This window comes from Solanum pennellii, chromosome 10 (assembly GCF_001406875.1).
Source record: "Solanum pennellii chromosome 10, SPENNV200".
Lineage (NCBI taxonomy): Eukaryota > Viridiplantae > Streptophyta > Magnoliopsida > Solanales > Solanaceae > Solanum > Solanum pennellii.
In genome coordinates this window covers 54227614-54242955 of record NC_028646.1, presented here as the reverse complement: position 1 = coordinate 54242955, position 15342 = coordinate 54227614, and the positions used below count along the sequence as shown (strand labels likewise).

Here is a 15342-nt window from a genome sequence, read left to right as displayed (position 1 = left end):
TGCTATATTCAAAGCCTAAAACAAGACATATCACATTTTAGGGATGGACAATCCAATAAAGTAAAATAGGCGTCTCACATATATAAAATTAACTTAACAACACCTTTTATAATGAACAACTCAAAAGACAATTTTTTTAATCTTTTTTTTTTTCAAAAAAAAAATGTGATGAGATAGTCAAGTCCTCACCACGATTGGTACCAACAGTTAGGATTGCAGGTGAATCTTTTTTTTTTAAAAGATTGAATTACGGTAATCGCTATAGTTTCAAGTGGTACCTCAAATATACTTAAGGATTAACAAGATCCGTTCATCTTGTTTCAAACAAAGGTTTTGAATTGTATCAATCCTCATGTTTCAAGTGCCCTCACGACAAATGCTAGTCCTATTTCACTCATATTTGAAACATTTGATTATAGGACATTTTCAAAATGCACTCACACTCACAAGGATGTTCAATGCACACAACTGTGATACCATATGCATGACCCTTATGTAGATCTCCACTAATGTGAGAACATTTGGAATGAAATCATGTAGGGCTTGTCATTGGCTGGTAACGTAGGCTTAGGGATGGGTAAGATATTTATTTGAGATAAAAGTGGCTGACTCCCTCCTTGAACGTCACACAGAATTTGTGCTCTTAATGATTGGTACGCCTTTGGCGTTAGATCCTCTTCATTGTTTTCCCACCTTTCATCTTCTTTTGAATTCTCATTTTTAACATTTTTCCCTTCCTTTTTTTTCTTTTGAACTTTTCTCTTCTTCTCTTTTTTCTTCTTTTGAATCTTTATTCGTTTGAACTTTTCTTTTATTCACTTCTTTATTATAATAATTTTCCCTTTTTTTTGGAGTATTTTTCTTCCCACCTTTCACTGACCCTGTAAGGGTATTCTTTACCTTTCTTTATTTCTTCCACTTTCCTTTCTTCCTTTCTCTTTTTTCCTCTAGAAGTCTTTGCTTCCTTGATTTTGGGAGACTCAATATCTTTGATTTTTGGAAATTTCAAACATTAATATCCTTTTATAATTCACATTCTTGGTGCACTCAAGAAGGTCGGGCCAAGAGAGGATAGTGCTTATAAGCACTCAAAAGGGTAGTGGTTACGATGTGGTTGTCCAATAAAGGCTTCAGGATCAAAATGGTAAAACTAGGGATTAATGTAATTTGATAGGCTTTGAAAGGCACAATCGGGTCAAAAAGAGCCTACAATCCTTTCTCAAACCAAACAATACTCATGATTTCGCCTCGAAAAACATCCAGGGCAAGTTCTAGATCAACAGTGTAACACAATTGAACTTTGATCAAAATCTCACCACACAATGCACATGAAACATAAGGTTAGTTTTATTCTTATCTTGATTGCATGCAAGAGAATTTTCAAGCATCACAAAAGTACAGATAAGAGGTACCACGAGAATCTATGGTTTACCGCAAAGTCAGTCTTTTCAATCACATCGAATATATTTACATGCTCTTAACCATATAGGTCCCGACCGAGTTGAAGACATGACTCTTACGGCATGTACAATTTTTATTTTTTTTTAAAAAATGATTACCGAATCTGAGAAGGGCTTTCTACGTATCTCATTAACATGAGAATCAAGTACGCGTAGTTCGTGCAGACATGACGTGGAAAATATGCACAAACCATTTTTTATAAATTCTTCTTTTTTCTTTTTTTTGGAGAAGATAATACCGAACCCAAGAAGGGTTGCCTACGTATCCCATTAAAATGAGAATCAGGTACGCATAGTTCGTGCAGATATGACTGGGAAAATATCCACAAACAATTTTTATAAAATCTTTTTTTTTTTAGAAGATTATACCGAACCCAAGAAGGGTTGTCTACGTATCCCATTAAAATGAGAATCAGATACGCGTAGTTCGTGCAGATATGACTTGGAAAATATGCACAAACTATTTTATAAAAGAATTTTTTTGAGAAGATAATACCGAACCCAAGAAGGGTTGCCTACGTATCTCATTAAAATGAGAATCATATACGCGTAGTTCGTGTAGATATGACTTGGAAAATATGTACAAACTATTTTATAAAAGATTTTTTTTGAGAAGATAATACCGAACCCAAGAAGGGTTGCCTACGTATCTCATTAAAATGAGAATCAGATACGCGTAGTTCGTGCAGATATGACTTGGAAAATATGCACAAACTATGTTTATTATTTTTTTTTATTTGAAAAAGATAATACCGAACCCAAGAAGGGTTGCCTACGTATCTCACCGAAATGAGAATCAGGTACGCGTAGTTCGTCCAGATATGACTTGGAAAATATGCACAAAATATTTTTTTTTATTTTTTTTATTTGAAAAAGATAATACCGAACCCAAGAAGGGTTGCCTACGTATCTCACCGAAATGAGAATCAGGTACGCGTAGTTTGTGCAGCTATAACTTTGAAAATATGCACAAACTATTTTTTTGTTCTTTTTTTTTGGAGAAGATAATATCGAACCCAAGAAGGGTTGCCTACGTATCTCACCGAAATGAGAATCAGGTACGCGTAGTTTGTGCAGCTATAACTTTGAAAATATGCACAAACTATTTTTTTGTTCTTTTTTTTTGGAGAAGATAATATCGAACCCAAGAAGGGTTGCCTACGTATCTCACCGAAATGAGAATCAGGTACGCGTAGTTTGTGCAGCTATAACTTTGAAAATATGCACAAACTATTTTTTTGTTCTTTTTTTTTGGAGAAGATAATATCGAACCCAAGAAGGGTTGCCTACGTATCTCACCGAAATGAGAATCAGGTACGCGTAGTTTGTGCAGCTATAACTTTGAAAATATGCACAAACTATTTTTTTGTTCTTTTTTTTTGGAGAAGATAATATCGAACCCAAGAAGGGTTGCCTACGTATCTCACCGAAATGAGAATCAGGTACGCGTAGTTTGTGCAGCTATAACTTTGAAAATATGCACAAACTATTTTTTTGTTCTTTTTTTTTGGAGAAGATAATATCGAACCCAAGAAGGGTTGCCTACGTATCTCACCGAAATGAGAATCAGGTACGCGTAGTTTGTGCAGCTATAACTTTGAAAATATGCACAAACTATTTTTTTGTTCTTTTTTTTTGGAGAAGATAATATCGAACCCAAGAAGGGTTGCCTACGTATCTCACCGAAATGAGAATCAGGTACGCGTAGTTTGTGCAGCTATAACTTTGAAAATATGCACAAACTATTTTTTTGTTCTTTTTTTTTGGAGAAGATAATATCGAACCCAAGAAGGGTTGCCTACGTATCTCACCGAAATGAGAATCAGGTACGCGTAGTTTGTGCAGCTATAACTTTGAAAATATGCACAAACTATTTTTTTGTTCTTTTTTTTTGGAGAAGATAATATCGAACCCAAGAAGGGTTGCCTACGTATCTCACCGAAATGAGAATCAGGTACGCGTAGTTTGTGCAGCTATAACTTTGAAAATATGCACAAACTATTTTTTTGTTCTTTTTTTTTGGAGAAGATAATATCGAACCCAAGAAGGGTTGCCTACGTATCTCACCGAAATGAGAATCAGGTACGCGTAGTTTGTGCAGCTATAACTTTGAAAATATGCACAAACTATTTTTTTGTTCTTTTTTTTTGGAGAAGATAATATCGAACCCAAGAAGGGTTGCCTACGTATCTCACCGAAATGAGAATCAGGTACGCGTAGTTTGTGCAGCTATAACTTTGAAAATATGCACAAACTATTTTTTTGTTCTTTTTTTTTGGAGAAGATAATATCGAACCCAAGAAGGGTTGCCTACGTATCTCACCGAAATGAGAATCAGGTACGCGTAGTTTGTGCAGCTATAACTTTGAAAATATGCACAAACTATTTTTTTGTTCTTTTTTTTTGGAGAAGATAATATCGAACCCAAGAAGGGTTGCCTACGTATCTCACCGAAATGAGAATCAGGTACGCGTAGTTTGTGCAGCTATAACTTTGAAAATATGCACAAACTATTTTTTTGTTCTTTTTTTTTGGAGAAGATAATATCGAACCCAAGAAGGGTTGCCTACGTATCTCACCGAAATGAGAATCAGGTACGCGTAGTTTGTGCAGCTATAACTTTGAAAATATGCACAAACTATTTTTTTGTTCTTTTTTTTTGGAGAAGATAATATCGAACCCAAGAAGGGTTGCCTACGTATCTCACCGAAATGAGAATCAGGTACGCGTAGTTCGTCCAGATATGACTTGGAAAATATGCACAAAATATTTTTTTTTATTTTTTTTATTTGAAAAAGATAATACCGAACCCAAGAAGGGTTGCCTACGTATCTCACCGAAATGAGAATCAGGTACGCGTAGTTTGTGCAGCTATAACTTTGAAAATATGCACAAACTATTTTTTTGTTCTTTTTTTTTTGGAGAAGATAATATCGAACCCAAGAAGGGTTGCCTACGTATCTCACCGAAATGAGAATCAGGTACGCGTCGTTCGTCCAGATATAACTTCGAAAATATGCATAAACAATTTTATAATTTTTTTTTGAAAAAGATAATACCGAACCCAAGAGGGGTTGCCTACGTATCTCCCCGAAATGAGAATCAGGTACGCGTCGTTCGTCCAGATATAACTTCGAAAATATGCATAAACAATTTTATAATTTTTTTTTGAAAAAGATAATACCGAACCCAAGAGGGGTTGCCTACGTATCTCCCCGAAATGAGAATCAGGTACGCGTCGTTCGTCCAGATATAACTTCGAAAATATGCATAAACAATTTTATAATTTTTTTTTGAAAAAGATAATACCGAACCCAAGAGGGGTTGCCTACGTATCTCCCCGAAATGAGAATCAGGTACGCGTCGTTCGTCCAGATATAACTTCGAAAATATGCATAAACAATTTTATAATTTTTTTTTGAAAAAGATAATACCGAACCCAAGAGGGGTTGCCTACGTATCTCCCCGAAATGAGAATCAGGTACGCGTCGTTCGTCCAGATATAACTTCGAAAATATGCATAAACAATTTTATAATTTTTTTTTGAAAAAGATAATACCGAACCCAAGAGGGGTTGCCTACGTATCTCCCCGAAATGAGAATCAGGTACGCGTCGTTCGTCCAGATATAACTTCGAAAATATGCATAAACAATTTTATAATTTTTTTTTGAAAAAGATAATACCGAACCCAAGAGGGGTTGCCTACGTATCTCCCCGAAATGAGAATCAGGTACGCGTCGTTCGTCCAGATATAACTTCGAAAATATGCATAAACAATTTTATAATTTTTTTTTGAAAAAGATAATACCGAACCCAAGAGGGGTTGCCTACGTATCTCCCCGAAATGAGAATCAGGTACGCGTCGTTCGTCCAGATATAACTTCGAAAATATGCATAAACAATTTTATAATTTTTTTTTGAAAAAGATAATACCGAACCCAAGAGGGGTTGCCTACGTATCTCCCCGAAATGAGAATCAGGTACGCGTCGTTCGTCCAGATATAACTTCGAAAATATGCATAAACAATTTTATAATTTTTTTTTGAAAAAGATAATACCGAACCCAAGAGGGGTTGCCTACGTATCTCCCCGAAATGAGAATCAGGTACGCGTCGTTCGTCCAGATATAACTTCGAAAATATGCATAAACAATTTTATAATTTTTTTTTGAAAAAGATAATACCGAACCCAAGAGGGGTTGCCTACGTATCTCCCCGAAATGAGAATCAGGTACGCGTCGTTCGTCCAGATATAACTTCGAAAATATGCATAAACAATTTTATAATTTTTTTTTGAAAAAGATAATACCGAACCCAAGAGGGGTTGCCTACGTATCTCCCCGAAATGAGAATCAGGTACGCGTCGTTCGTCCAGATATAACTTCGAAAATATGCATAAACAATTTTATAATTTTTTTTTGAAAAAGATAATACCGAACCCAAGAGGGGTTGCCTACGTATCTCCCCGAAATGAGAATCAGGTACGCGTCGTTCGTCCAGATATAACTTCGAAAATATGCATAAACAATTTTATAATTTTTTTTTGAAAAAGATAATACCGAACCCAAGAGGGGTTGCCTACGTATCTCCCCGAAATGAGAATCAGGTACGCGTCGTTCGTCCAGATATAACTTCGAAAATATGCATAAACAATTTTATAATTTTTTTTTGAAAAAGATAATACCGAACCCAAGAGGGGTTGCCTACGTATCTCCCCGAAATGAGAATCAGGTACGCGTCGTTCGTCCAGATATAACTTCGAAAATATGCATAAACAATTTTATAATTTTTTTTTGAAAAAGATAATACCGAACCCAAGAAGGGTTGCCTACGTATCTCACCGAAATGAGAATCAGGTACGCGTCGTTCGTCCAGATATAACTTTGAAAATATGCATAAACAATTTTATAATTTTTTTTTGAAAAAGATAATACCGAACCCAAGAAGGGTTGCCTACGTATCTCACCGAAATGAGAATAAGGTACGGGTAGTTCGTGCAGATATAACTTTGAAAATATGCACAAACTATTATTTTTTTCCGTGCAGATATGACTTGGAAAATATGCACAAACAATTTTTATAAAATCATTTTTTTGGAGAAAATAATACCGAACCCAAGAAGTGTTGCCTACGTATCTCAGCGAAATGAGAATCAGGTACGCGTAGTTCGTTCAGATATATCATATAATAATTTAAAGATTTAGACAACTCCAAGAAATTCCTAGGTCTAACGCCATTGAAATTTGTAGTCATGATTTTATTTTTGCACCAGTATGTTTTATAGCATCTTAATCGTCAATATTTATACTGTCTGTTGAATGTACCCTATGAATTTCTACAGTAAGGATTTGTTGCACTCTTTTTGGAAGTTTTCTTGGACCTTTGTCTCTTCCCAATTTTCACGAGATCCAAACATTGTTATGACCATCTCCGACTGATGTCGGGGACGGTATTCCTACAAAAATATGAGAAATATGTGAGAGCAGGACCATCATGCAAAAGAATAATAAAATAAGTGGGAGTCACCTCATAGTCAAATACTCCCCTGATTTATCGTTTTGACTTGATATAATTGTCTTGTGAAATAGAAGGACTCGAATTTCGCTAATCCTCTTGTCTCTCGCGACTACGGACAAAAAATGGTTTCTAAATCTGAACATAAATCAATTTTTCACTGAAGAAGAACAACTCAAAATGTAAGAGTGTTAGTTCCAGCAAAATATCACACAAATAATGAATAAAACACATAAATACTGTTTTAATTAAAGACAAACTGAAATATATCACATAGCATACAAACAATCATTGCGCGTCCTATACAAATATGTGACCCTTTTATGCATAGGGTAGGCCTATCGATTTGAAAGATGTATACGTCATTTGAAAACTTTTCATTGTCCCCCAAAACACTTGGTACAATTAATGAATAAATGAAATGAAATTATGAAGTAAAGAGAAAAAGAAAGAAGGAAAAAAAAATTACAAATATTCAATCCCACGTAGGGGTACCATCCTATTCTAAGCCTTTCTAAAGGGTCTTCCTCTTGAAATTCTTGTCATCTCCGATTGCCAACACCTTTGGATGGAATGATAGTTACTGAAAGCTCGAGCTTGACAAAAGTAAACTATTAAAATAACCTTCTAATTCAGATGTCAATGGTTTGTCAAATGACGTATAAATTTTTTCAAATTACACACAATCATGATCGTCCTTTTAGGCTAGAAGCCATTATGGACTCAAGGTGGTCTTTCTAATGGACTCAACACGCCTTGGGTGTTGGGTCATCTTAGGCCGATGCTTAAATTCGGATTTAGTTTTGCTCTATCCTAGGATGACTAGAATTGGTATAAAAGTGACGGTTACCCGAGTTGGACAGACAACGGGGTGAAGCTAATAATGACCTTGGATGACTGCAAGCCAACTATTCGTTTATTACTTCCAAAGATTAGATTTGTGTGTTTTTCTGAAGAAAGCCGTGGTAAGCCACGTAACTTCCTTTGTCCTAGTGCAAACTATTTGTCATTTGACGGAAATTATGCCATGAAATGCAATGATAATATACACAAAATAAAATAAATAATGATTAAATACAATATACAAATAATCATCGAAATATAAAAATACAAGGTATAATAAAATAAAAATTTCCTCAATTTGAAAAAAACAAATTCATATTGGTACTCCCCAGCAAAGTCGCCATTCTGTTTACAACCCTACTCTATCGAACTAGGGCGAAACATCGCGGCAACTCGAAAATAATTAATTGATTCAATTTTAACAAAGTTCTAAAAATAAACGAGTTTTAAAAAAGAGTCGCCACCTAATTTTAGGAAAACTAGGAAACCATTATATAATTTACGAAACCAATTTCGATTCTAGGTAAGGGGTTCAAGTTATTTCGAAGGGAAGGGGTTAGGCACCCTTCGAAATCCACAAATGTGGTTCCCGACTGAATTCATTTTTTTTTCAAATTGAGGAAAAATATAATAATATACAAATAATAAAAATGCAATATACACAATAAAATAATAATCATCGGCCTAAGGTTTGCCTAACGTCAATATTTACAAAATAACGAAATTAAAATATAATTCGAACTTTACGAATAATTTCAAGGAGAAGCACCTCCGTGTACCTGTAAAGACACTTCGTAAAAGAGTTAGTGCTAAATAAATATAAATAAAAATGAATTACTCAAATAATAACTTAAGAATAAAAATCCGTCTTATTGACATGGGAAGCCTTGAAAATCGACGGTAATTTCTTCATCGGCCAATTCCAACAACTAAAATTATATATAAACTTGGATTAGATTTCCATCTTTTAAAATGGAAAGGCCTCCAAACCCGACGGATAGATTTTTCATCGGCCAATTTCAACATACACAATATATAAACTTTAATTAAAATTTCCGTCTTTTAAAAATGGGGAGGCCTCCAAAATCGACGGAGAGTTTTCTCATTGGCCATTTTAACAAACAATTTCTATGAACTTAAACTAAGAATTTCCATCTTTTATAATGGGAAGGCCTCCAAAACTGACGGAGACAAAACATAACAAACCTATCCCAAGAGAATATGGAAAACAACAACCAAACTAAAACAACATAATTAGAAATGAAAACAACAATAACGTAATATATAAAAATAAAAATAACATTAAAATAGAATAATAACAAAATCCCGAAAGGTTAAGATAGCAAATAGTTGACTAATAATTTTAAAATAATAATAATAATAAATAAATAAACATCAAATCGTAAATAATGCTAATGTTAAAACTACAATAAACACAAATATTAATTGACTTTTAGAATTACATTAAACTAAAAAACAAAACAAGCTACATATAATAAACAGAAAACATAAAGGAGCTGGGAATTAAATAAAACAAGGGTAAGAATAAAAAATTTACCTGGTTCTGGGCAGCGAACCGAAACTACGAGTTTAAAGGAGACGACTCCACCTCCTAAACTCGAAAAACCACAAAAAACACTTTAAAATTTTGAACTATGAAACCAAGAATTCTCAAATTTTTATGGGTACTCTTTGGTCTTCCCCTCCAAAATTCTCTCCTAAAAATAGTGAATGAAGTGGGCTTATATAGAAACCCAAAAATCCTCAAAAATGATGAAATACCGATGTGGACTATTGTAAAATTGAAAATTGTTTGAGAGACAATGTGGGAAAGGCAGATTTTTTTTTATTTTTTTTGTATTTTACTCAAAATGTATGAATTTTAAAATCATCGGACCAAAATTTGCTATTAATTAAATTAAGCTTCAAAATCACGAATTTTTAAAATGTTAGGCCAAAATTGGGTGTCAACACTAAATGCCTTTAGGATAAAAGTCTAAAAGCAATGGGGGAATATGTGATTTAATGCTTGAAACCCGAGTCTTCCTCTTGGACTTGCCAGAGAATTGGAGAAGATAAATGTAGAAGAAATTTGTGAATTTGAGTGAATGATGGAGTTGGCGTAAATTTAGGACTAGAAGGATAGTTATAGGACTTGAAATTGGGGTCACAATTAGAATATAGGAATTATATGAAGAGGAAAATACCCAAATAACCTATGAAATAAATATTGGAAGACCATGTGATTTAGAAAAAATTCTTGCGGACTATAGTGGTAAATCGTAGGTTGAGTTACTGAGGCCTAAATTTTATCAACTTCCTACGACTCCCTTCTACTGGCCGTCAAACCACAAATGATATAAAACCAACAAAGAATATCCCTAAAATGTTGTCGGGATAAATGTAAAGAGCATCTAATAAAATATGAAATTAGAAATACATCTCAAGTCTTTGAAAAACAATAAAGACTTTAAGCATTAGATGGAAACTAATAGCGATTCGGGAATATGATCTCACTAGACTCCAAGAGGGAGAATTCTACCGGATTGAATCAACCACTACAAGGCTCATCCTAACAAAGGATGGGAGTACGGGTGAGTACAATTGAAATGTACTCTGTAGGTTTGACTGACTGAGTAAAGAACCGTTTTGACTGACTGAGTAAAGAACCTCAAAAAACATAAGAAGTAAACTATGCACACTTTCAATCGCACAGAGAATAGTCCCGTTTCGGCAACATTGCTGTTGCAAATTTATTTAGAACAACACGATTAAAGTAAACATGAAAGGAGGAAAAGAACAGTAAATCAACAAAAAAAAACAAGTAACGCAACACAAAAAGACTGACTAATGTGATGCAATGAGATTATGTGGTAATACCAAGATCGTTGCACAAACTATCCTATACACCTTTCTGAGTCTCTATCTTGTACAAATGGACCCATGGGGGACTCCCAGTCCATATAGAAATGTCAATATCTAACTGTCTCGTTAACTTTCCACCTCAATGTTGTCATGAATTTAAATTGTGTATTACATTTTCTATCTAAAAAAGATGGTTTTTCTCCTTTCTCATATTTTCATGAATATTAATATGTTGCATGAGGATTAATTCATCACCACACATATAACACAAGGCATAATCAGTTCATTAAGAGTTCCAAATAATACATACTAAATCCCCAAAATCGAGCATTTCAATGTCAAAAATAAGGCATATCATACCGCCCCTCGCTCAGGCAATTACTTAACTATCATAGACATTCCAGAAATGTTAAAATTACCACAAGCCTTCACATAGACTAAACATCACAATAAGGCATAAAATAAATTAAAATTGGAAAATCAAGGCTTACTAGTTTCTAAACCAAATCCATTACTCATTTCACACTGGCTTCCTAAGAACATATTAATTACTCATCTGAGTGTAAAAGAGGTAAATCAAACCTACCTCAAGGCCAAAACTATGTCGAACAAATCTACCTGATAAAATCATAAATGACACGCTAATAGAAATGATTCTCAACTATCAAGATTGGAAAGAGTTCATCAAACGGAACTCTATGATACCCCTATTTCTAGGTTTGAAATCAGGATAAAATAGTTCATAAGTCTCATTGGAAATTTATAAGGAAAAGCATATTTTTAGTTTAAAATCAAGCCCCACAAGCCAACATGGAGTCATGGATGAAAACCACATCAAAATCAATACATAAATGAGCTCAAATCATCAAAATGCCATTTCACCAATTTTAGGGGAAGAACCCAAAAATCCACTTTAAAATCAATGTTTAAAAGAGTGTTTGGAAAATAAAAAGAATAAGAAAGGGATATCGCCCACAAAATAAATCACTAAGAAGCAATAAAGAATCACTGCTCAGCTTTCCAAGGGTTTGAAAATGGTGGAAATAGGATTTTTGGAAAAAATCTAGAATTTATGTTTTTCCAGGTGAAATTTATTCATCTTAATTGTGAGCCACTAATTGTCACGATCATTAAAGGCACGGAAGAATTATCGTGATCGAAAGATGACTTGTCCGGAAGGCTTATAAAAAAGGAATTCATCGCGAATGTGAGCGTATGGGCCGCGATTGCGAAGGCTCTGAAAAGGAAACATCACGATCAAAAGATAAAGGGTCGGGATCACGAATGTCAAAAATTACCTGCACTAGATACTAAAAAACTAGCAGCTCAAACTTAAATAAAAAGCCTCTGGATGGACCGTCTGGAATCGCTCGAAGTCCGATAAAAATAAATTTGACATTCTACCCCACTAGAATCAACATTATCGATATAAAAATAAATTTGACATTCTACCCCACTAGAATCAACATTATCGATATAATATAATCATTAGATTTCCAAAAAAAAGGTTAAATAATGGAATTACCCTCTCATACCACTCTTAAGGCTAAAACTCAACTTTTCACGTAAACGCCTCAAAACTCAACATAAGACCTTAAAAGGCTTACCAATCACTAGACAAGCTCAAACTCAATGTTCTAGATGCCATGGAACTGAAAAGATTCCCATCCAATGCTTGGAACTAAAAATATTGACTGAAGTAAACCCTAAGTAAAAAAAGGTTACAAAAACACACTCGATTGCATTGGGGACCATTCCAACCATTAATAAAATAAAACAAAACATGAAAACAGTAAGAGGAAAGGTAAAATGGTTATTTCATAATTAAAATCAAATTAATAGGAAATGAGACATTATGGTAGGATAGCAGATCATCTTAGTAATACTATTGATGAGTCCTTATCTTTCGATAACATGCTTAATATTACAGTCATTATAGTAATTTCAGTTTGACACAATATTTAGTTAGTCAGGGGCTTGTTCAGGCAACTCATCTTAGTAGACAATTCTAAACATATAGAGTAGCTTCAACTTGTTCTTACTTAGAAACTTGTTATTTTAGATGTTTAAGTTTAATAAACTTGATTTTATTTAGCTTCCATAAAGTTTTCTTCTTTTTTTAATTTACATTTATAGCACGGTTTAATTATAGTTCTTTGTTTTCTCACTTGATCTAAATCATACTAATCTCCTTAAATGTTACTTATTTACAAATAAAGAATCACCATAGTACATCAATAAAGAGGAGGTCAAAATTGCTGAACAATGCTTAGCAAAATAGTAATATGCCTTCATATTTGTTTGAAGAAGCTCCACTTATGGATATATATAGTAGAATCGCAAGTTACCTTCACCTTTGTTCGAACAAGCTTCGCTGATGGCTGATCAAGTATCAGATGTCTTTTGGTCTAGAGGATTGGGTGTAGAGGAATAATGGAGAAAACATGATAACACCTAAAATATAGATAACATAAATTGTTTGTCAAAGGCTATAACAAAAGAGCAATAAAAGAATTCTCATCCCATAAATCATGATAATGAGATGTGTGGTTATTGTTGAAAGACTATCACCTAAAATATGCTGACATTTCTGGTCTACCACAAATGTGATTGATGACTGATTTTTTGTGGACCAGTACCAGTTACATTTGTGGTAGTACTCCATAAGCATCATCACACAAGGTCGGAGATTAAAAGATGTGATAACCTATAAACACATCAAACAAATAATCAAATAAATCTTTTAGCCTAGCTACAAAAATACTAAAAGAAAAATCTGAAAAATGGATTATAATTGTTTCTATATGTAGAGTAACAAATTAAAGGCGTACATTCTTTTATTCTTATCAATGTAGTGCATTGAATATCATTTAGTGAAGTATTAAGCTAGATGGTGAATTGTGTGAATACATGGAAGTTGTATTTTATAGCAAAAAGAAGAAGAAAATAATAAATATAGTCATTAATAATATTAATATTATTTAATATCATATCTTTCACATGGATTCTTACAGTCAAATTTATTTATTCCAAGGATATTTTCTATCTACTTACATTTATTTGCAGAATACTTCTTTTCTTTTCTAGAATATTTCATTGAATTCATCCCACTCACTTTTGGAGGATAAATTTTTAAAGATGACTTTTTTGAAATTTAAAAGTAGAGGTAAATTTTTTAAATTTAAATTTTTAGATAATATATTTTATTCAATATTAAGCTTTCTATTGAGTAGAATACCTTCATCAAATTTTGGTTAATATAGTTCAGAGTATTGTTGCTTTTTTCATGACCGAATTGGTCGAGATTGACACTCACACTAACCATATAATGTGAGAATTATCGAAAAATAAGAGACTAGGACGCTATAAGACAATCTAACAAATAACTAATAGTTAAATACAACAGAGTTCAAATAATCAACAAAAGTGCACACACCACGTTTGATGCACGCAGGCCTTGGACGATGTCGTATGATGTTTGTCGATGCGCACAAGCCACGACTGATGTCACCCAGCCGATGCACATATGCCACGGGTGATGCTTGTTGACCTTGGTTTGTGATGATTCCATTGGAAGACGTTGTTTACCACATATGCGCATGCTAGGTCCGATGCATGCAGGCTATGACCAATGTCGTGTACCCGATGCACACACACCACATTTGATATGTGCAGGCCTTAGCTGATGTTGCCTGACATATGCAGACGTCATTTTCCATATACGCACTTGTTACATCCGATAGATACAGGTCATGACCGATGTCGTATGTCGTTGGTCGATGTGCACAGGCTAAGATCGATGTCGCCCAGTCGATGCGCACACAACATGTTTGACTCGTGCAGGCCTTGGATGATGACGCCTGACGTTGGTAGATGTCATTTGCCAATGCGCACATCCGTTGCAAGAAGGACATAACTGATGTCGTCTTTCATTGTTGTTGCGCGCATGACACAATCAATATCACCCAGCGGATGCGCACATGCAACATCTGATTCATGCAGACCATGACCGATACCGCTCGTCATTGTGCATACACCATGTTTGACGCGTGCAGGCTTTGGCCGTTGTTGCTTGACTTCTGCAGACATTGTTTTTCATATGCGTACTTGTTACATCGATGTGTCCAGGCCATGACTGGTGTCGTCTACCACTGGTCGATATGCACAGGACACAACCTTTTACTCAGTCGATGCGCACACACCATGTATGATGCGTGCAAGCTTTGGACGATGTCGCAAAACATTGGTAGACATCGTTTGACATATGCATACTTCTGATGTGTGCAGGCCATGATTGATGTCATCAGTCGTCAGCCGATGCATGCATGCCACGATCGATGTCGCTCAGCTGATGCGCACATGCAACATTTGATGTGTGCAGACCATGACCGATGTCGCTTGTCGTTGCGCACACACCACATTTGATGCGTGCAGACCTTGTCCGCTATCGGGTTACATTGGCGGACGTCCTTTACCAAATGCGCACATGCTACATTTTATGTGTGAAGTCCATGACGGATGTCGCCCAGCCGATGCACACACACAACGTTTAATGCGTGCAATCATTGGTCGATATCGCCTGACGTATGCAAACGTCATTTTCCGTATGCGCATATTTTATGTCATTGCGTGCAAGACATTATCGACGTCATCTGCCATT

At 34.8% G+C, this 15342-nt stretch overlaps 1 long non-coding RNA gene across 1 annotated transcript; it reads right to left on the bottom strand.

Annotated features, from left to right (window-relative positions):
• Positions 1-12665: 12665 nt before the first annotated feature.
• LOC114074372 lies at positions 12666-13381 on the bottom strand. Its single transcript, XR_003574742.1, has 2 exons — positions 13254-13381; positions 12666-13136 (listed from the first exon to the last, which is right to left on the bottom strand). It is a non-coding gene; the product is annotated as an uncharacterized LOC114074372 (long non-coding RNA).
• Positions 13382-15342: the final 1961 nt, after the last annotated feature.